The sequence below is a fragment of the Myripristis murdjan genome, chromosome 13, assembly GCF_902150065.1.
Source record: "Myripristis murdjan chromosome 13, fMyrMur1.1, whole genome shotgun sequence".
Classification (NCBI taxonomy): Eukaryota; Metazoa; Chordata; class Actinopteri; order Holocentriformes; family Holocentridae; genus Myripristis; species Myripristis murdjan.
In genome coordinates this window covers 8471183-8494127 of record NC_043992.1, presented here as the reverse complement: position 1 = coordinate 8494127, position 22945 = coordinate 8471183, and the positions used below count along the sequence as shown (strand labels likewise).

Genomic DNA, 22945 nt, shown 5'->3' with positions numbered 1-22945 from the left:
GTTTGAAGGTTGCTGGATACTGGCTGCATCCTCCAAATGGTAATCATTAGCCTCCTGCCATTGCAGTTGACTTTAATGGTAGGAGGCTAACATCCTTACAAATAACCGCCTTAATCCAGTCACATTAATAAATAAACAACGCTTGAGTTTTATGATGTGTAGCACAATTGGTACTGCCCAAAATGACACACAACATGTTGCACACGTGTTGCATGAAGAAAACAAAAACTAAAGCAAACTCAAGCCATCCACTGGATCTTTCCTGACCAAAACAGCAATTTGATCAAAATCATCATCTGTGTCTTGTCTGTAGTCATACGTGCATTTTAGTTTTAAAAAGCAACACTTGCAAGTGATGTTAAATTTTGCTTGCTCCAGCCAGTATCCAGCACTCAGTAACAATGAGAGGAAGATAGCACCACTACTGTCCTACAGAACAGCTGGGAGGGAAGTGAAATCATATCCCATTTTTCAAAATGGGTGAACTGTCCCTTTAAATAGATGGAAAAAAAGTACTTTATGTTGCATGCCCAAGTTATTAACTGCTTTCACTGATGGAATCAGTTTGCTTATGTATGGTCTTTTTCATATATAGATATTTTTTATCTCTTTGAAAGACCTCACTAAGACCTGATTAAATATGATTAAATAGAGGATGAACGTTATTCTATCCTGCTTCTTGTTAATCAATATTATTCCCCGTGTCAACTGACACTGAAGTGACAAATCCCCTTTTCAAACGCAGTCAGTCACTCTGGTGCACCCCTCAGTTGTTTATAGCACCTCAGAGGTGCTGAATGCCGTCCAGCCTGGCAAAAATATGGTGAGACAGCAGATTGAGAGATTGCCATGGATCCACATCTCTATACATCTCTGCAGAGCCCGTGCCCAGATAAAGGACCAGGCTCTCCAGCTCGGTGGTAAATTGCTCACCCGGCTCCCAGGCCATCAAACAGCGGCTCTGTGGTTCATTCAGGAAAGTTATTAATGGTGTTAGCGGTCGCCTCCAGCTGCAGTCTGACTCAGGGGGAGCCGGGCCGCCTGACGAGGCTCACCGGCTGCAACCGGCAGTGGCCGAGCACGGCACGCGATCGCAGCACAGCACCGGGTTTGGTTGGAGACAACAAGAGCTCACACATTTAACTCTGCGAAACCCAGGCAGGACTTTTATTTTGACAGGTTTTATTTCACCCTCGACAGAATTCACATCATCTTTTTTTATGTTTAATCTTTTGGGGAGTCATTTTCTTATTTTCTGTTTGCTTGGTTTGGTTCTTTTTTTATAACACATTTTTGGGTTTATTTTCTCTGTAATTACATGATAAAGACACGTACACATTTTTGCACCTTTTTTCATGTTTAATGTTTGTCAATTTAATAATCAACTTTTTTTGCCCGGGTACTATCTTCTAGCCAGTTATTCTGACAAAAGGTTAAATACTGGCACTTGCAGCTATTTTTATATATTTGTAATGGTTATAATTATTCAGTAGGCTATAGAGTTTTATTGTCCCGTAGTCCCACCTTGTAAGGATAAAATTACATAAGAGTTCATGTAAGGCAATGACTTTTGTCCTGAATGTTGGCTACGAGCACGTTCAGCCTTGAAAAACCTCTGTAATTTAAATCCTAATCAGAATCCTGGTTGAACTATTATGTTTGTGTGTTTGTCGTGATGCCAGCTGAGCCTGTCAACCACATTCCCGACCAAATGATCATCCATTCACATGTCCTGCATGTTTTTTTTTAAGGGGCTGCAGTGATCAATGAAAATGGCCTACTAACATTTCATAGGCAGCTGCCACCTTTGTTAATGGGCTCTGTTAATTAACATGCCCGATAGGTTAGGGAGGAAAACCGATCTAACTCTTGTTTGTCTCTCGTTTCCTGTCGCGGAGGCAGATTTTCAGAGACTGAAGAAAAGACAGGCTGAAGCGCGCGGCTCGTCAATAACCAGAGCTCAGCTGAAATTAATTAGGAGAAAGTGGTGCAAAGCGCTCATTTCTGTGCTGCTTTGGCTCTGCTCCTCCCAGAGATCGCATGTCAGTCAAACGGCGTGTCCTCCGCGGTGACGTCTTTGTCTGTTCAGCCGTGGTGGCCGCTGCTGCTAGCACTATCCACCCGGTTCCTCCTCTGTTTATTCCAAACTAGAGCTGAAACAACCGGCCAATCAGCTGCGTCGATCAGCGGAAATTAACGGATTATGATTTTGATAATAATCGATTAATCATTTTAGTCATTTATCAAGTAAAATACCAAACGTTTGCTGGTTAGAGCTTCATGAATGCTAAGAATCTCTTGCCTTTCTCAGTTTTGTTTCATTACAAAATGCCAACCAACAACTTCTGCACACCTGAGTCATCGTTCTGCAGGTGCACAGGAACAAAAATAGACCAGATGTAGGAAGGAGGTCGTTCTGCACGCCGCTGTTCTGCACAGCCTCCTGATTTTATTCACCAAAGAGCTGTGACGTTCAGGTCAGAGCCCCGGGTCACACATAAATAAAACAAGACTGACGACACGATCTATAAAACACGGCTTAACCAAACCAACATTCACAAGCTGACACCATACTCGATTTACCGCACAAATGATCCGTTATTTTAACATCAGCTGTTTGACAATTAGTCCTTTGTTTTAACATTTTATTAATCGCTAAAATCTCTCCAGAAATGCAAAACTTCTCTTTTTGTGTGCTGCAGGATTTCAGCTCATCTTCAGCGTGGAGGGTTCACAGCAACACTTTCATAAACAGGCCTTAGGTTGAATCCTGTTTTTGTTGTAGCGCTGCAAAATGGACATTATGAAAGTGTTGAAGGTTATTTTTGTTTTATTTTTTTCATTAAATCATGCAAGTTGATGTAGAATCTTTTTTTATTTACAATAACGGATTGATTGGAGCTTTGCTGTGTGTGTAAAATCAACTTGGTAGGTTTAATAGGTACTCACAACTGTAGTACACATCATTTAAACTTAATTTTAATACTGTGTGTGTGTGTGTGTGTGTGTGTGTGTGTGTGTGTGTGTTGCATGCACTTCTTGACTGACAGAGTGCCTGCAGTGCATCAGCCCCCTGCAGATCACCCCTTGTTGTTTCCTGCTGTGCAACTAAAGTTCTCCTCCCTCGAGTTCTCCACCCACCTATGATTTGCCACAAAAATGGCATTATGCTCAAAGACGCTCAGGTTTTCTGGGAGAGATACCGTGTTTGTTGTTTTAATTGAAATTGTCTTCATGGTGTAAGGCCGCTCCGTGGTTCTAAGTGTGTGTGTTATCAGCATCCCAAATCCCATTGAAGTGCCCATCAATGTGTCACGGAGAAAATGGAGGTTTTGCCGTGTAAGTGTGTGCTGCTGAAGAAGCACATGAAGAGATTTTAATCATATTTCTACTTTATGACGCTCCCTCCTCAAAGGCTTTATGAGATGCAGCCTTGATATTTTTCTCCGGCGTAAAACAGTTTTAAAGTGTAAAACCGTTAAACAGCTCGCATATGTCGCTGCTGAGGCTTTATGTTATTTTCTCTCTTGATAAAAGGCAGAGAGGAGAAACGTGATTCCCCTCTTTCTCCTGCTCAATCACTCCTCCCGACAATGCTCCCCAGCCATAATCATCATCACCATCTTCATCATCATTTCCTCTTCATTCTTGACTCAATTATGCCAGCGGCACTTTTATGAATCCGTCAGCTGAAATATGCCACATTTCCGCGTGATTGTGTTTTATTGTGCTGCATGAATTGAATTTGCTGTTCCCAGGCTTTTTTGTGCATTGTAAATAAAAAAGAGGCGGCAGAAAGGGAAAAAATGAAGTGGAAGTGGTATCACTTTTAACAGGCCAACCTGCTATTTTTCAGCATTGTTCTCAGCAGAGAAAGGCAGCCAGGGCAATTTGCATTTATAAAGGCCTTCCTTACACACCCTGGGTTTGGTTAAACCATTCTTTTCCCCCTCCCAATAATAGAAACACAAATTGAGGGCTGCGAGTGCGGGCATGGAGGGATGATGGGAAATATATTAATTTGTCTCTTGTCATTTGCTGGGGATAATTTGAATGTTGTCATGGTAATTTGGCGCTCGGAGGCTGTGGGTCACTTTCCAAACAGAGACCTTGCACAAGCTCAGCCCAATCCTTGTGAAGCACTGATAAGGGCTGTCCGCTGTGTGTGCACGCAAGTGTGTGTGTGCATACATAAATATACAGACGCGTGACAAATTAAAGGAAGAACCAGCATGAAGCGTCTTCGCAAGGTGCTGGAGCCACCAGAACAGCTTCAGTGCTCCGTGGTGTAGATTCTCCATGTCTACTGGAGGGGTTCCTCCAAAAGATGGTCCCTCATTTGGTGTTTTGATGTTGATGATGATGGTGGTGGAGAGTCCAAAATCTCCCTTAGGGTGTTCAGATAGGTTGAAATCTGGTGACTGTGAAGGGCATAGCATCGTGATTTACATGATTTTCATCCTCCTGAAAGCATTCAGTGAGCCCTCGTGCCCTGTGGACGGGCGCGTGGTCATTCTGGAGGAGACCGCTCCCATCAGGAGGATAGGAGCGTTTCATCATATGATAAAGGTTATCGCCCAGAATCAATTTGTATTGATTTGCAGTGACCGCCCCCCCCAAACACACAGCATATCAGAGGCAGTGGACCCCCTCACTGTAGTGGTCCAGCAAGTGCCGCTCAACAATGTGCATGTGTCTTTGTAATGAGGGCTTTATGCTGATCTGAGGAAAAGCATCTTACTAAGACACTTAATGGTGTTTTATCCTTGAGTTTTTCACCTGTGAATGTAGATACAGATATATGTATGTATACGTCCATCCATTTTCCAAGCTGCTTATACTAATTAGGTTCAGTGGAGCCTAATTACAGTATCTATCTATCTATCTATCTATCTATCTATCTATCTAGCTATCTATCTAGCTATCTAGATATATATATGTATATGTGTGTGTGTGTGTGTGTGTGTGTGTGTGTGTGTGTGCGTGCGCGCACGCTCGCACATTTGCGTGTGCAGACATGTGTGTTCCCTTCAGTGAAATGATGAATTACCTGCTTATCTGGCCCAGTCCAGAGAGAGAAGCGCACAACGGCATGAGACTGTCAGAGAAAGAGAGAAAGAGAGGCTGAGATAGGATGGTAAAGAAAGAGATTAAATGATCAGGAGGGGGGGGGGGGGGGGGGGGTGGGGGTGCAGGAAAGAAGGATGGCTAGATGGGGGAACGGGGAAGGAGAGATAGGGAAGCGATAGTGCTGGAGACGGGAAGAATAGGAGGGGAGGGGAAGTTTTGATGCTGAGCTACGGTGATGCATTGTGGTCATCCCCCTCTACAAATGTGTGGTGAAAGGTGAAACCAGACCCCGTGCCCCAGCGGCACATGTGGCACGACAGTATGGAAAAAAGATATTACATGTTCGGCTGAAATGGAATCTGAAATGAGTTTGTTTATTCTTTAACAAGAAATCCCACTCACTTTTCGAGTTCCTATACGCCGTACCTCTTGCCTAGCAGCAGTCAATATTTTTGAACATGAGCGGCTCTTTCCCAAGGCTAGAAACCACAGAAGCAAGACTTTAATCTGCGGTGGCATCAAGATGTACAGCCTGGAGCTGCTCCATTGACAGCAAATGAAAGGCTGAGTTTCCTAGAAGGTTTGTTTATGCTTTTACTCTCAAATGAGCCTCGATTTAGGCAGTGATAACCAATCTGAGCTAGAAAATGTGACCATATCCCCAGAAAATCCTCCTGCCTGCTCTTCGACTCACTATTTCCATCTTCTCCAGATCATTGTCAATGGAGCTGTTTATATCTGCTGTAACATTACAGGTTTAGGAGCAGGAAAAACGGCTCTAATGTCTAGCTAAAAGGATTACATTTTTGAGCTTTAGCGCAAAATGAAACATAATAGAGTGGTAAGGCTGAGTGGAAGTGAAGTGTTTCCAAAATTGTACCAAAATCTATGCTTGTGAGATTATAATATTGATGAAACGGGACAAGCTTTGTTAAGAGTTCTACTAAAGAATTCACCTTTTAATGGTTTCTTAGCAACTTTGTTTTTAAAATTATTAACTACTTTATAAAATTCAGGTATTTGGCTGCTTCTGCAGTGCTGCCAAATCAACCAGAATAGCTGCTCTTTTGCCAACACAGAGGACAAATGTTTGTGTAAAAATATAGCTGTCTTATCAGCCTGGATCACAAAGTGGGGCTGCAACAGAGAAAAGCGTCCCATCACCACTAATAGAGACCCTGTAGATGTGCCCTATTTACCCAAATTAAATTCTGGTGCGTGTTCGGGTGTCAGCACAGCCACTGGTGGGAAATCACGTAGGGAGCGACAAATCAAAACTAGAGGCTGAAATCCAAGCCGGCGACTAAAAGGCAGCAAGTGAGCGCTCTGTTGCACACAGCAACAGTGCATCTTTGCCTTGTCACTTGGGGATCTTTTGATATAAAGCATCACACACCTCGTTTTCAAGCAAAACTGTTCTTGTTCTTGAACTGGTTTTCATTTGGGAGTCAAGGCAAACTGGCATGTGTTTGCAGTTTGGAAGGTAAGCATTGCATCATTGGGCTGAATTCAGTGGTCCCAGTGTGCTGAGTCGCTGGACTATGATCCAGCACGCATTGAGGAGTTCATAACACTCCATATTACCCCATCCAATGCCACTTTCATTGTTTTCTTGTCTTGTTTGGAGTCTCTGTTCTCCTTCAGTTGTTATCACTTTATAATTTGTATTATAATTTGGTCGTGGGTGCATTTTCCGCCACTTGTCTAGGACTGGGTCACGGTGGCGGCAGGCTGAGGAGGTCAGCCCAGACGGTCCCTGCCACATCCACCAGCACCTTTTGGGATCCCAAGGTGTTCCCAGCGCAGCCGGGACACACAATCCTCCCAGCGTGTCCTGGGTCTGCCCTGGGGTCTCCTCCCAGCTGGTTACTCCTGGCACACCTCCTCCCAGAGGCGACCAGGAAGCATCCTGACTAGATGCCTGAACCACCTCAGCTGGCTCCTTTCGATGCGGATGAGCAGCGGCTCTACTTCGAGATCCTCATGGATGTTCGGGCTCCTCATCCTGTCTTTAAGGAGATTATGAAGGAGACTCACTTCTGCTGCTTGTAGCCGCGATTTCATTCTTTCAGTCACTACCCACAGCTTGTGACCATAGATGAGGGTTGGAAGAAAGATCGACCAGTAAATGGAGAGCATTGTCTTCTGGCTCAGCTCCTTCTTCACCTTGACGGTCCAGTACAGCGACCACATACCTGCTGCTGCCGCACAGACCCACCTGTCGATCTCCTGCTCCATTTTCCACTCACTCGTGAACAAGACCCTGAGATACATGAACACCACTCCAAATTCAGGAGGTGTCCAGCAGTATTTTTGTTTCTTTGCTAAATCAATGGACACTCTTTGACTTTTCAATCATCTTTATCTTGCCCTATGGAATAATGCATGCTCAGTCTTGTTGTCGTCACAGTTCCCACTTCAAATCCTGCTGTTTTTTGGTTCCAGCTTGGAACAAACTTTTTGTTTTCCAAAAAAAAAAAAAAAAATTGTGTAAAAATTAGTAGGTCGAGTAGAGCAAAGTCAACTAGACTTGATAGTAGATTTCAGAAAACATTTTGCTTCTCCTCCAAGAAGCTTCTTCAGTTCTGGTTGACTGGCAAGAACTCCCAGGTTTTTAACCTCTGTGGGGTCGTTGTCAGGGTCATCGTTGTCCCATGAGGTCAAAGGTGATGGGTGTTTTAATCTCCTGGGAAGAGATGAAAGGACTGTGTTGTAGATGGGGGATAGGTTTCACATTAGTGGTATCAATGACCCTGACCAGGGGCGCCGTATATGGGGGAAAAAGTTAGGACAATTCCAAGGGCCCTTGCCTTTCCTGGCGGCGCCCCTGACCTTGACAACGACCCCACAGAGGTTAAAAACCTGGGAGTTCTTGCCAGTCAACCAGAACTGAAGAAGCTTCTTGGAGGAGAAGCGAAACTTTTTCTGAAATCTACTATCAAGTCCAGTTGACTTTGTTCTACTCTACCTACATATCATGACCTGGATGACTGAGAATCTTCACAGAAAGGTTCAGAATTAGGTTTGCAGCCTGAAACACATCGAGTTCCATGATGGGAGCCTATGAAATTTTATTGTGAATTTGTAGCACCTTGACTTGCATTGCAGTGTGTAAGTCCACTGTGTTTCTGCAGGTCCCGTAAGGTTGACAGGAACAGCACTCGTCTGCTCTCTCCATCTGATGCTGCATTTGCTTCAGCCCGTCACTTCTCTTTCTCTGTTCATGTCCGTCACTTTCTTTTCATTAATTCTCACCAAGTATCACCCCTCCGGCTGAGTTTTTTTTTTCCCTTTTTCTCTCCCATCATGCCCTTCATTTCGTCTGTCTTCTTTTTCTTAACTTCTTCTTAAGTTATTCATTATCATCATCACGAGGCTTAGTCAGCACCGCACCCCCACTGCCCACGCCGGCACGGCTGGTTAAATCAACCGGTCCAGCACCAAGAAGAACTTTTTAAAAACTTTTTAAAATATATTTCATCACATCAACTGGAGTTTGAAAGTTTAAGGGTTTAAATAAGAACATTGTTAGCACTCTCCCTGCGGTCATGTTTCTCCTCGTTAACCATTTCTGTACATTAGAATATATATTAGACAGTATATACAATAAATGCCAAGAACTGTCCAAAAATATTCTCTTATTTTCCTGTGATAATCCCATTATATATACCATCTTGAGATATTTTAGTGACTGACAGCCGCCCAGCAACAACCCTGCCTCCATGAAGCAGGTTCCAAATATTCAGTAAATAACCATAAATAGTTCATCTGTTTGTTTCCTTCAGTTATTTTAACATCAAAATCACAAAGAGATGCACTCTTTCATTAGAGAAAAATATCCCACCTTTAATAGTGGAGCACATTTACAGCAAAAGCTCGTCAGTGAACTATGAGGAGAAAAAAACACAACAAAAATAAAAACTGTTCAATTAATCTTGATATTGATTTGAGACAAACAAAAAGAAAATAGGCCTACTATTGAGCTGAAGGTAGGCCAATACTACTACCACTACTATTAATAATAATAATAATAATGATAATAATAATAATAAAAACATATTCATATTTGTGTGGAATCTCATTATCAGGTCTTATTGGAATCTGTTTGTCTTGAAGGTTGTTGTATTGATTCCACTATAAATATATAATCAATCAAACTGCATCATATCAATCATATCAGAGGGGGACCACACTGACTTGATGATATCCGGTATTGAATAAAAAGAAAATATCAGCTCCACGAATGAGAAGCCGTTCCATTCCCCAAATCCTCGGGCTCGTAATCTCCGTAGGATGAAGCAGAACATACACTATTCATGGATTTATGCATGAGCGTAATGCAGAAAGTATGGAGACAGTAAACGGGATATTGAGTATTGACAGGTTTTTACCGGGGGTTTACCTTCTCGCCCGGCGGCATCAATCTGTCACTCGCTTGACAATCATTTTTCTCATGCATATTACAGCAGAGAGTTTACATAACCTAAGAAAGTAATCAGTGTTAATGCATCTTGTGCATCTTCTCACGGGCTGGTGTTTTTATTACTCACACGGCTGTGCATGCACGCACACACACACACACACACACACACACACACACACACACACACACACCTACACACACACACACACACACTCACAGGTAGAAGTCCATTTGAAAATCAGTTGTCTTTGCCTGCCATGTCATTTCTGATGTGTAATGGAGGTTTGAAAGGAACAGCTGAGCTCCTTTTCTGACTCCTCCTCTCCTGTTACAGCTCTCCCTCTCTCTCTCTCTCTCTCTCACTCTCTCTCTCTCCTACTGATGGCTTACTGATTTCAAACCGATATTGTCTTATTATCATTATTATCATTAAAACCGGCTTCTTGTCCAGTCGGTAGGTTCTGATCCGCCTCTGATGAGCAGTTTGATTGATTTCCCTGAGAATATTTTCCACCCCAGCTGCTAAACTGATGCAGCAATATGGGATAACATATTGGTAGCCTCAGTCAAACACTGCAGTGGGCGCTCTGCGATCTTTATTTGCATCCTAGTTTTTGTTCGTTCTATATTTAAAGACAAAGTGTTCACAAAGAGAGGATATTTAATATGTTCCCTGTCCTTTAATCCAGGGCAGGGAAAGGTTTTCTTTCACTTAAAATTCACTTTATTTCCTTCTTCGGCTGCGACTGAGCCAGTGCTACGTGCTCTACAAAGTGAGCCGTCAAGGTGGCTTTTTTTTCCTGGTCGTTTTCTTGTAATGTTTTACCAATTTATTGTTAATATTCAGGTGAAAGGATTTAATACTTTTGAAAGGTTCTGGTTAGTCTCACGTTAATCCAGTATCACTGATCCGACTTTTGAATATCTAATTTTGTAAGAATAAATATAGATTGCTGCTAATTTTTTTTTACATTGTGCTATTTTTTCTGGTATCTTTTTTTTTAAACTAATGTTACAATTATCTTTTGCTAATTTTTATAATTGCTGTTCTTTCATGTTTTTGTTTTAAAGGGTAAACATACTGAAATTGTTTGCAACAAGTTTAATAAGGTAATGTGATGTGATTCAGGACCGCAGGACGTCATCAACTGAAATCCTCATGCAGGCTTCCACGCGCTCTGCTTGTAGCTTCTCAGCTTTCAACAATAAATTCAGCTTCATTTAGAAGCTTCCCAAATTTTAGCCTGATGAGTAAATTTCCATAGCTAGTAGGAGTAATCAGTATTTGCCTTAAAAACCAGTGGAGCCCAGACAGAACATCACCTTCTGTGTGGCTCCACTTTTTGTATTTGTTTTTGTTTTGGGGCAAAATAATTTGGATTCCGATTCAGGAAAAAAGCGTGTGTGGCTGAAACTGTGATTTTTTTTTTTAGTCGTTGGATTTTAACCACAAATAAATATAAAATGGCTGAAAATCCTCTTTATTAACACTTTACAGGTTTTGGAAAGCCACATTAATGACTTAATTAATGAATTCTGCAAATCAAAAGAAATTTCGCCTGAGCGAACGCCAGGCAGTGGAGTTTCCCAGCATGCTTTAGGGCAATGTACAGTTACTGAGCCCAGTTTATTGTTGTTTGGCTCATGTTAGTTGTTTAGTTTGTCTGTGCGTTGTTATTCATGCGGTCTCTGTGTTGTGTTATTAAGTTTAAGGATGGTTTTACATTATTTGTGACTGTTGTTGTCTTTTCTTTTGGCGGAGCTCCAATCCGCTGCGTGATTTGTGATATGATAACCAGATTTACGCTACTTCAAAATAAAAGACTGGAAGTTTAAGACAGCCAAAGCGGTGTCATCCTTCACAAGTAAACCCAGAACTTTTAGAAAAATGTTCGTAAAGGTAATTTTTTCGTCCGAAAGACGTTATTCGTTACTTGGCGAATATGGATTGAGGTTCAGGTGCATCTCTAGGACGGAAGGTGGACCTCGGAGCTCCTAGGATGTGTGTGTGTGTGTTTGTGTCTTTCCCTCGCCCTTCCTCCCTTCCCATCACTGTCACAAGAACACACTGTATCCTCTAACCACCGCACACACTCACAAACTCAAACACACACACACACACACACGCACACACACATAAACACACTTGCATACACACAAAGATGTACACTCTGCTCCAGCCAGCATGGTAATGAGGACTAATTGAGCGGCGCTGTCAGGCGTAGCCAGCAGACACACTCCAGCGCGAGGACAACGAGGTGTGTGTGTGTGTCTGCACCGCTCTCAGCCTTGCGGTAAAGAAAGAAGCACTGGAGGTGAAACAGGAAGAAAGAATAGAGAGAAGAGCTTTAAAACATTTCTCCACCAGAACAGCTCTTGTTCTGCCTTTGTGTGTGTGTGTGTGTGAGAGAGAGAGAGAGTGTGTGTGTTGTAGGCACCCTTGAGCAAAGCACTTGAACCTGGAGTGTCTTGGATAAATGCCCGCCGTGATGAGTGTTAAAGGCAGAGAGTAGCGTTTTAAAGCAATACGCTGGATTTGGGTTCATTGTCCTGCTGGTCAGTGTCGTCGTCCGTGTCCAACGTCCAGTTTGTGCTGTTTTCTCAGGATCCAGCTCGTGACAGAAGCACATAACACTGCAAAGCAACACACAGTAATAGTAGTAGTAGTACTAATAATTTATTTTGGTCCTTAGTTGCAAGGTAACAAGCTGTATGCACCTAGAAATACACAATAATAAGCCATTACATCAAAAGAAACAACAGATATAAACAATAAAGGTGTAACCCATCTTGCATTACATAATCCATTATGGAACTCTTTCACTACTAAGCTACAAAAACATTACAAACCCAAAACATTTTTAATTTATAAAGTGTACTACACATTTTCAAGGCACTGACCTAGTACCTGGTGCCTGGACCTGGTAGATGTTAAAACTGTACTAATCATGTATAAAGCTAAAATAAAATAAAATAAAATAAAATAACTTGGAAAATAAACTGGAAGTATCCAGAAGTTGTTCATAATGAAAAATGCACAGTATGATTTAAGTGGAATGAGTATGTTAAAGAAACCAAAAGGGAGGACTCCAATTAAAATAAGATTTAAGGAGCAAAGTTATAGAAGTTATATATAGTTATATAGTTATAGAACGTTTTTTGTTTCTTTTGGTCATCCCCTAATTTATGTCTTATGTCTGACCAAAAGAAACAAAAAACGTCTTTTTAGTGTAAATGAAGACATGGTGAATGTGTTTGAACTAAAGTTATAGAACAGCTGCAGGGAGGAGCTGGAAATGTGCACTTCCTTTGCAAATAATAAAAAAAAAATGTTAAAAACAATATAATAAATAAATATGAAACTGTATGAGTAATAGCCTGTATTTTGGCATGAATTTGGCAAGGATATTGTAATTAAAGATTATTGGAGAAACTGAGCACCTTCTCAGTGTTTTTAGTTTTTGTTATGTAGTCTTATTTTATTTTATAAACATAATATTTTTGGGTTTGTGTTGGGGACAAATACTTTATTTGTTGTTTGTCTAATGTTAAATTTTGTGTCGAGAAGATGTAGAATTCAAAAGAAAAGAGAGTTAAGTGTGATTGCAGACTTCAAGCTAACATATTATGGTTGCGTTACCACCTTTTACAGATATCTGCTGTCATATGTTCGTCTTCACATGTTGATATGGCTCGCATGCTTCCCTTATTTGCATCATATATATTTATATATTTATGATATATATATATATATATTTATTGTCATATTCTATTTCATTTGCTGTGTCCAGTTATTCTTTATGTATTTTGTTGTGATGCTGGAACAAACCAGTATCCCTACAAGGTTGATCAAAGTTGTTGCAGTGGCGTTGTGAAGCTCAGGACTCCTCTCCCCAGCACCTGCTGTTTTGATCGTAATCGCTGCCGTAATGGTGACTGACAGCTGTGACAAGCCAAGGTCTCCCTGGAGAATAGCTCATTTTCTGCAGCAGCTCTCTTGGGGTTGGCAGGTACAGGCAGAAGCTCAGGTGCGACTGGTCTTCCGTGAAGACGGGGCGATCACAGCTACCTGTTTATCTTTGGTGTGAACCACTGTGTGGACGGTTTACGTTTTGGTGTTTGGTTTAAATTCACACGGCTTGCTTACAAGTGGATCAGGACTTCATCAGGACTGCATCAGTGATAAACTTTGGATAATCTGGACTAGGCGTGATATTGGCGAAAAATTATCTCTATTTTGGGGGATTTTGCCTCAAATCCCTCAAAAATGTGTTTGTAAAAGTCTTGTAAATATTATATTAGATGTTGTTGATAATCCCTCTGCAGTTTACGCTTCAGAGTTTGGCAGCTGAATCATACGATGTAGGCAGAGGTGTATGACTGAAATATTTTCTCATGAGGAAAAAGATGTGCATATTCAGGGATCTCAGGCCAAGTGCACACTAATCCGAGATGAGAAATCTGACGGCACATCCTTATTTCTCCATGCTTTTCTTCTGTCCATGCTAACATGGCGTTTCCACGAACCAAAATCAGAGCTTTTCGAAAACGCTCTCCCACGTGGGTGAATGAGAAAATAGCGGTTTGCCGTCGGAGTGTGGTATTGAAACCTCCGCAAACAGAGGGTTTCATGATTTGTGATGTATAATGTATGACTGTCATGTGACCCTGGCTGGAACTAAAACGACCAACAAAGCAGCCAAAATAATCCCAGTGTTGTTCTGCTCATGCCTGTTGAAGAAATGTCAGCGTTTTCATCAACTTTTCAAAAACTCACAAATGTGGACAGTTGAGCAATTTCATACAAAATTGGCGTTTTCCGATTTCTCCAGATCAGTGTGGTTATTTGGTTCCATTGACACACATTCGTGTTTGCCCGAAGTAACCATTCAACACTTGCGTGTTGTTAGTGTGTTGTTAGCTTTTTTGCACATAACACATTGAAGATGTGTAATTTGAGATTTTGTCCCCTTTGAATCACTCTGAGGTGGTTTTCTTCGAGCGAGGGATGCACTGACACCGGTCAACGTTGCTCCGTTGTTTTCACTTTAGTTTTTAGCTTTGACCATCTTCAAGGGGCGCAACAAAGACGCAAGCAGATGCAGCGTTACCCTTTTTATATAACTCGTGCTATACTGCTGTACACTTCCCACTTCTAGCCTTCGTCACTAGAATGGAGTCCATTCATTTCAGGTTTTTGAAGAGGGTGCCAAACGGTGATTTGCAAACCAACATTTCAGATGGCCACTGAAAAACCTCAGGCTCTATTTTCCCACTAGGCGATTCCCAGGTCCTCTTTAAAATAGAGAACTCTTATCACTGTAGCCCTTCTAGGTTGAAATAAAGGTTAGATAAAAAAAAGTCACTTTCTCTTCAGTGGAAGATGGGGATAAGGGGTAAGCAGAAGCATGGGAAATCCAGATAGGGTCTTTCTCAAAGCCTCAGTTAGTTTCTCCAAATCTGCCTTGCTCTTATCTGTTCATTTCATATTTACTGGCATTGGCTAATAACCCCTGCTAGTGCCAGGTAGCGTGCCGTTACACAGCAGGGAATGCCGCTGCTTTTTAGAAAGGTGAATCCGTTTAATACCTGCTAGCTAACGGGCACGGTCAAGGTAGCTCCCTCTCGCCCCCTCCCCCTGCACTACTGTTTGTTTTTCTCACAGAGATTGGCACGACAATGAGTGAAGTAACACTTATGAACGGACCTCGCTTTCTCTCCCTCTCGAGACAGACCACCCATGAAATTGAGCCTTTTGATTATCGAATGTGATAAAACAACTTTCGATCTCAAAAAAGAGACCGAGAAAGCGAGAGCAGAAACAGAGTCGATGTGACTCATCTTCCCCTGTCAACAAGTCGGCCCCCACCCCCTCCATTTCTTTGTTTTAATTCACTCTCCTCTGTCTGATAGCTGGAACAGTGCATTTAGCATCTCTGGTGGCCTCATCGCTCCCTCATCACACTTCCTACCTTTTGAATTCACGCTTCAAATAATAAAGCTCTTTTGTTCTGCCTTTGTGGACACAGAGAAAAGATTTGGCGTCAGTCACTGGGAATATGAGCTGTTGCTGTTGCTCTGTAAATGTTCCCCGAGCCACAACCAAGAGTCCCAAGACAGCACAGCGTTGTCATGTTAATCTGAGTCTTAATAACCTGAAGGGAGAGCTGCCCCCCCTCTTCACGAGTCTCCCCATCCTACCCATCAAAAACAACATGGTACAGGCTTTAAAATTGTATGAGAGGTACGAATTTTGAAATTTCTCAGAGGTCTAAAAAGGTCAAATCCCAATTCTATAGAGCTGGATCGGTCCCACAGAGGCTGTTACTGAAGTGGACTCCCTTAAAGCGTCACTTAATTTGTCCTGGCTGTATCATGCATCTGAAAACTCCAATAATGGGATGCACGTTAAAGCTGTCACATTTGGCAGAGATCGAGATTTTTTTTTGCATTAAACCTCAGGCATTTCCATGCCAGGCTATTTCCCAGACCACTTTTATTCAAGGTGAGATTCTCATCAAAACCTGCAGTCAGTCATTGCCCCTTCCATAGCCAATTTCATATTTTCTCCATGCAGCAAGACATGTTGAAATGGCTGTATAAGTGACTTGCATACAATATCTGGTGTTCAGTTCAGCTTGGCATAACAGATAAACCAAGAAAGTGACAAAGAAAGAAGGAGAGCATACAGGAGGTGAGCCTTCAGTTGTAAAAGGGATGATAGAAAATGTTATTGCTTTTTTCATTACATGGAAAATTACATTGCTCTCACCCCCCAAAATGACTCAAGGTTCTGGCGCTCCCACTTGGCTACCCCGGCAGTGAGCCATCGATCCGATTGAAAGAGAGAAAAGAACAGTGCAGAAAGGAGGAAAAGAAAACGCTGCAGAAATGAAAGTCAGTGCCTGGCTCCTATATGTGTATGCAAACTGTGGATCTGGGGTTTGCACTGAGTTTCCGTTGTGACCTATGAGGCCTTCAGCCACTCTCTACAACAGGGATTTTCAAATGTTTTCATGTTTCAGGACCCCGGAGTTGAATTTCACTGGACTGCAGACCCTGATTTGGTGTGATTTTGCCCTGAGGATCCTGATGAGAAAATATCCCCTTGTTTGTATTTAGTGTCAAATTATTCAGATTTTGGAAAATGACAAAGTTCAAAGAGTTGAGATTAAACCATTGTGTCAAAACTCATCCTTTTTTTTTGTACCATGACAGCTTCTAGTGCTTAAATTTACAGTAAAGTTGACCTTTTGAAAGCTGAACATATTCACCTGATTTCTTTCACATAACAGGAAAAAAGCCGAGGCACAAATTAACGAAACAAACAAACATAATAATGGAATATTAGTAAAAGAATTAGGAAGCAAAAGTGATGTAAAACTGACCAGAAAAAAAAAAAAATAAGACCTGAAATTCATAAAAAATGGACCTGGAAAACACAAACAAACAGAATATTAGCAAAAATACCAGAATATCAGAAAACTGTATTTATAATGATGAAAATGATATTTAATGAACACATCCATGACGTTGGATGAGACTCTGATTTTATTTCGCTGTCGACCCCTTTGGAAGATCCTCAAGTAGCCCTGGGGGGTCCCCGGACCCCACTTTTGAAAACCGCTGCCTTAAGAGCCACAGTGTGCTGCTGGCTTGTTGCTGGCACCAAATGAAAAGTGACAGAATGATATTTATTTTGAAATCAAAGAGACTTAGGGTCCCTCGTCAGTGTTCCCTCTCTGCCTATTTACATAGCAATTAGCTGTCTTAATGCCTCACGTTCTCTGCTGATTAAGGCCATTACCATATATATGAGTGAATAAAGGTGGGGAATGAGGACAGCATTAGCACATGGAAAGCAGGTAAACCTTGATTCAGCTGTAGAAATCTTTTGCTTTTCGGTGGGATTCCTCGGGGCGCGCTGCACTATTTATCTCCCGAGTCTCTCTCCCCACTTTAGGGACAGTTATTATATCAAGGTAGTTATTGTGCTAAGAAAACAATGTCCTTCTGATTCCCCTCTCAGTATTTCTCTATGAGGGACATCCAGTGCAGAAAGATGGCTGCTGGGCATAATATATCACCTCTGCGTGTGTGTGTGTGTGTGTGTGTGTGTGTGTGTGTGTGTGTGCGTGCGTACAGGCTTGAATCCTCCAAAGCTCCATAAATAAAAAGGGGATTTTGTAAACGGCCTCTGTGCTCGCTCTCCTCGGTCCGTCCCTGCTCAAACATGGACAATCGATCATCAGACGCTTTGGTCAATGCAACGCCATCTGTGTCGGTGTGAACAAATCTGGCTGGGCCGCGGTGTCATCTCACACAGCCAACCTGTCAGCACGAGACCAAGCAAATGACTTCCCGTCCCGAGCCCAGAGCAGCGCGTCGCCGCGTGCATATGTGGCCTCGGGGTGGAGGGGTGGGGTCGATTCGGCATACGATTACGATTCTTTTTCTCACAATTATCAATTCCCTGATGCCAAAAATCAGTCCTTTTATTTACATTTTCATCTCTTCCTTCACATCGTCCTGCAGTCGCCGAAGAAGTAAAATGCTGTAGAAGCCACTCTTATTTTTCACCAAATTTATTTTCACAGTTAGGCTTAACACGACAGGTGGTTTGAATTGCACTTGTGTGAAGATGTTGGATCATTTTGACTGATTCCACAACACAGATTGCGGTGCTTGTGCTGGAGAAACAAGAGGAACTGACTTAATTGATTTATGTGTTGTTGTTTTTTTTTTTTTAAGTATGGCTAGTGCATTTGAAATTTCCGCCTTATTGGATGTAAACACCAGCGCAGTTTCCAGAAAAAATGTTGGAATTTTATGTTTTTGCAAACCAAGGCCACGCTGAAATGTCCCGTTTTCCCAGTTTCATGACTGCCGTTCTTCTGCAGATAACATTTGCACATGCACAGATTTGAACACATGACATGGACACAGGCTCCACCTCATTGGCTGAAACTCTAAATGTTGATATACAATGTATATTTGGTTAATGGTGAATTGACATTCTAACGTATTTGTTAGTTTGCAAAAACATAAAATGGCAATATTATTTTCTATTGACTGGGTTGATCCAACCCAGTCTTGACCCAAGAGTCAAGACTGAATGGCGTCATGGGATCTCTGGTGATTCCCGCCCCTCATGCAGCCAACAGTGAAGGTCCAGATCCACCACAGGAAGAGTGTACGCTGCAGCACTGAAGTGATCAAATCAGAGTCCATGCTGCTCACGAACCAAAAGGATAAAGCTTCCTGTTAGTGCGGTTAAAAAAATCAAATCTGCTGGCACCTGTAATGCATATGCATATGTCAATTATATGTTAATTTCATTATTTTTCCATTATAATATGTATTTGTAGGCAGAAGGGGAGGGGGAGTGCGGCACCATGTAGTTTCTTGAGCACTTCAGATGAGAGAACACTCCAATTATAAGCCGTGATGGATTAGATTTACGGCTGATGCTGTTTGCGCTTTGCAGTTGTTGATGAAGGGGCTATTTGCTTGTGCACTGCTCACTTCAAGGGCTTGTTTGGACTACAGCTTGATTTGCATACATTTCTTTCTGAATATGACAAAAACAGTCTTGCAGTCTTGGCTCAAGCGACTGACTCACCGAAAGCCGTCTCAGTGAATCTAGACTCGAGGATCCACAATTGATTCATCGTCTCCATGAATCGATGTTAAATAATGCCAATTCCAATGCATTGATCTGCTAAAAGAAATTAATAGAAGGAGTGGTGGCTGAAATCAAAATAATGTGCTTCTCTTTTATGAGAAAAACACAATGAACAAGATATTTCCACATCCGGTAAACGTAAAATCCAAAGTCCGGGAACATTTCGGCTGCCGCAAGAGAAATCCAGACAAAAGTTGTTTGGTGTGTAGGATTTGTAAAACGGAGACTAATTACTTTGGAAACACAACAAATTGATTCAGCCACATTTTGAGGTGACATGGACTCTCTAAGTTTTTTTTGAACAAACACAACATGGCTAAAGCTTTTGCATCAGTACTAGATTCATATGCGCTGATTTGCACCCTCACAGCTTGTCGGGAATGCTGCGTTTTCTGATGTGATGAAGACGCTGGAGCCACATGATACCTGACTGCAGTTCTTTGGTGAAAAGCGAAGTCTTCATTTGTCTGCAGATGTTAAAAAAGAAAAAAAGGAGATCATTATGGGAGGTGGCTATCACAGCTGAAGGGTGGACAGGTAGCTCAGCAGTGGGATGTTTCATTTATAAAGACGACTTGTCAGGTGGTGTTTTTACTTTTTCATAAATCGCTGCACATGGTGAGGTAAAGGTAAGGTCAGGAGGTCACTCGGTCGAATCAGTTAATCAAATCCTGATTCATCAAACTAAATCTAAAGAAATAGAAGTCATTCTTGAATCGAATCGCTCACCAGTGAATGGGGAATCTAATTGAGTATTTTGTTTAGACAAAAATTCACACCCCGCCAGTGAACATCGAGATTCACCACTGGTATCGCTGCAGACCCTCATTCATGTCCTATCAGAGGAGCAGCATGGCGCTGTGCTGCTGCAGGTTGGAGGCGATGATTTGTGAGATAGAGAGGAAAGGCAGGAGAGAGAGGGGTTGACATGCAACAAGGGACCTGAGGCCGGATTCGAACCCCGGTCGCTGTGATCGGGACGGAGCCCTGGTACATGGTGCGCGCTCTTAACTGGTGAGCCACCGGGGTGTCCCCATGATTTGTTTAACTTCTTGAAACTCAAATCCAAGATGGGGATTGCTCAGTCAGTTCTTGGTCGAGCTCCTTGCTGTTTCAGAGTGTCTCATGATCAGCTGCTATTATCTTCTTAAATGCTTTTGAGGCAAAGGAACCAAACAAAATGAATGGTGACACACTTGTGTGTTTTCTGATGCTACGGGAAACATCAGAGCCCACAGGAATTCCCATGTCCTCGTTGTATTTTTTTTTAGATGCAGAGATGACAGAGTATTTTTCACATCACCATTTTTTATCCGGTCCAATTAAATTTCTACAAGAGAAGTGGGTTGCAGATTTCAGTAGCTGACGGTGCTGAATTTAATTTGCTTGCAATCATTGTCAACATGTGATTGGAAAACAGGTTTCTAGATCAGGTTTTAATCCATTAAAACAGGATCAGAAAGAATTTGATTTGTACTCTTAATTAATATTAACACTTCGTAATCGGTTATTCACCACATACGACAAAGATCTGATGTTGAAATACCATGTGAACAAGAAACCTGGTTTTCATAATCAGGTTAAGGGATGGAAAACAACCCAGTAAGGTTAACACAGCTCAATTTCTGCTGGAGAAAGGCAATAACTGGGCCAAGTGAAATCTCACTTGGATTTCTCAACAGTTTTTTACATGTGTGCATGTGCAGGAAAAGAGAGCGGATGAGGAAACTGACAAACACAATACGATGCTGGCAAGAATAAAAACTTCACTGCATGGTCATTGAACAAGGCTTAATAATTTTATATCAACTTTACCACTGATGGAAATGAGAACGAAAAGCACCTTTGACTCAGTAATGTCATTTTGGTGGTTTACCGGATTTTGCGCATCACATCATCAAATTTCAAAATTGCGCGTCAGAGAGAGAGAGGTGTTATCACCCTCTGCAGAGACTTTAGCAAACCAGAGTGGAAATCCAGAGTGGAAATCACCGAAACATGGAAAGATGGCATAAAAAAAAATTAAAAATGCAAAGGTTTTGCCAGACCTTACTGAGAAGAGCTGGTAAATGTTATTAGGTGCAGATGCAACGAGATGTGGTTTGGATCTGATTTGCAAAATTCCCTGTTGTGACTTTCTAAAATCAACCTGGATATGACAAAACAAACAAACAAACAAACAAACAAACAATTTAGCCTGTCAGTCTGAACAAGGCCAAAGTGCAGTGGACAGAGTCCTGGTCTCTCAACCCTGGAGTTGCAGGTTTGAATCCTGTGCAATATGAAAACTAAACCTGGCATGGAGGCATTGATGCTTTCAGCATTACAAAATAAAATTAAAAAAAAAAAAAAAAAAAAAGCTTGCATTCAATTGTAAATTTTTCTTAGGGTCACATTTAGTTGAAGACTGCTTTTTGTGTTTGGAGCTGGTCAACTGCTGCCTATACTTACTATTATTATTTCATTATTATAATTATTATAATACTAGGACTACTAGTATTATTACTACTAGTCATAGTGCTATTGTTGTTATTACAAGATATAAAGATTCAAGAGGTTTGACACCACAGTTTTTCCTGCATAAGCTGGCATTTTCCTCAAGAAAAGTGTGTTAATATTCTCTCTGACAAGTTTTCCAGCGTATACACACACAACTCCCTCATACCCACAAGGCAGAGATAATTAAAGGTTTTAGTGCACAACAAGCTCTTCTAGTTGCTGGTGAGAAGCAATCTGATGGACCTATAATCTCATCTGTTTCTCATCTTTATACTGGCAGTGAAGTGTCTGGATTTCCATATATTTCCATTATCTGGCTGTGTGGTGGAGATGAAGACTTGATAACTCGCCATATTCTCCGCTCCAGCGTGGGGATGTGGCCGCAGCCTCTGCTCTCACGTTTTGGTTTTGTCTTAAAGCACGGCCGAACCCCCCTGCTGCTGCTGGCCAGGGCCTGCACGGTCATTTTATTTATTTATTTGTTTGTCTTAGTGAATTGTAATGGGAATATAGTGGGCTAGCTGGTCCATGAGCATCATTTCTATATTTATCATGCTGATTTATAAGCCTCTTGTTTTTACTAGTTAGTTATTTGTGTGTGTGTTTTATTATTACGCTGTTACTATAGTAGTAATAGATTAATTTATTTTATTTATTCATTGAGTTTATTTACAATTTAATATCACAAATCTCAGCAGAAATTTGATCCGTTGTACATGAGGGTTGGCTAAAGGCTGGTTTGCATCTCAGTGCGCGTGCAGGTGAGCGTCAGTAACAAAGATACAGACCAAAACATGTAAAAAAAAACTAACAGGATCATGCCGTTGCACGTTTCTCAATGCAAAATCTTCGGGTCAAATTCATGGATTGGTAGGTTTTACAGGGGTGAACAATTACATGATGTCAGGAAACTTGCTTTTATACATCTGCTGGAATTTCAGAATGCTAAAAGTGCGTCAGACTGTGATTTCCATCCTGATCAGAGCTCCTTCGCCAGTTTCTCTCGCTCAGCTGCTGAAGCCAGGCTAGCTGTGACACGCACTCCTCCTCTCTCAACACCCCGAGCCCTCCGAGGAGATTTATCCCTCTTCATTTTTCTGTGTTGTTTTGATGCAGCAGGCATTAATTGCATTGTTTTCCACAGAGGGTCGTGCTGCAGCCCACAGCTCCATGTTTAATCACCAGTGATAAAAGTGAATGGAGCATAGCTCAGAAGCTACCACAGCAATCTCTTGCCATGTCGGTCTATTCCGTTCACTCCCTCGCTG

General features: G+C 41.8%; 1 protein-coding gene across 8 annotated transcripts in view; it reads left to right on the top strand.

The window, feature by feature from the left end:
- Positions 1-22945, top strand: part of LOC115369625 (RNA-binding protein Musashi homolog 2) — a 367622-nt gene that overhangs the window by 161890 nt on the left and 182787 nt on the right. The gene's annotated exons all lie outside the window — the stretch shown is intronic.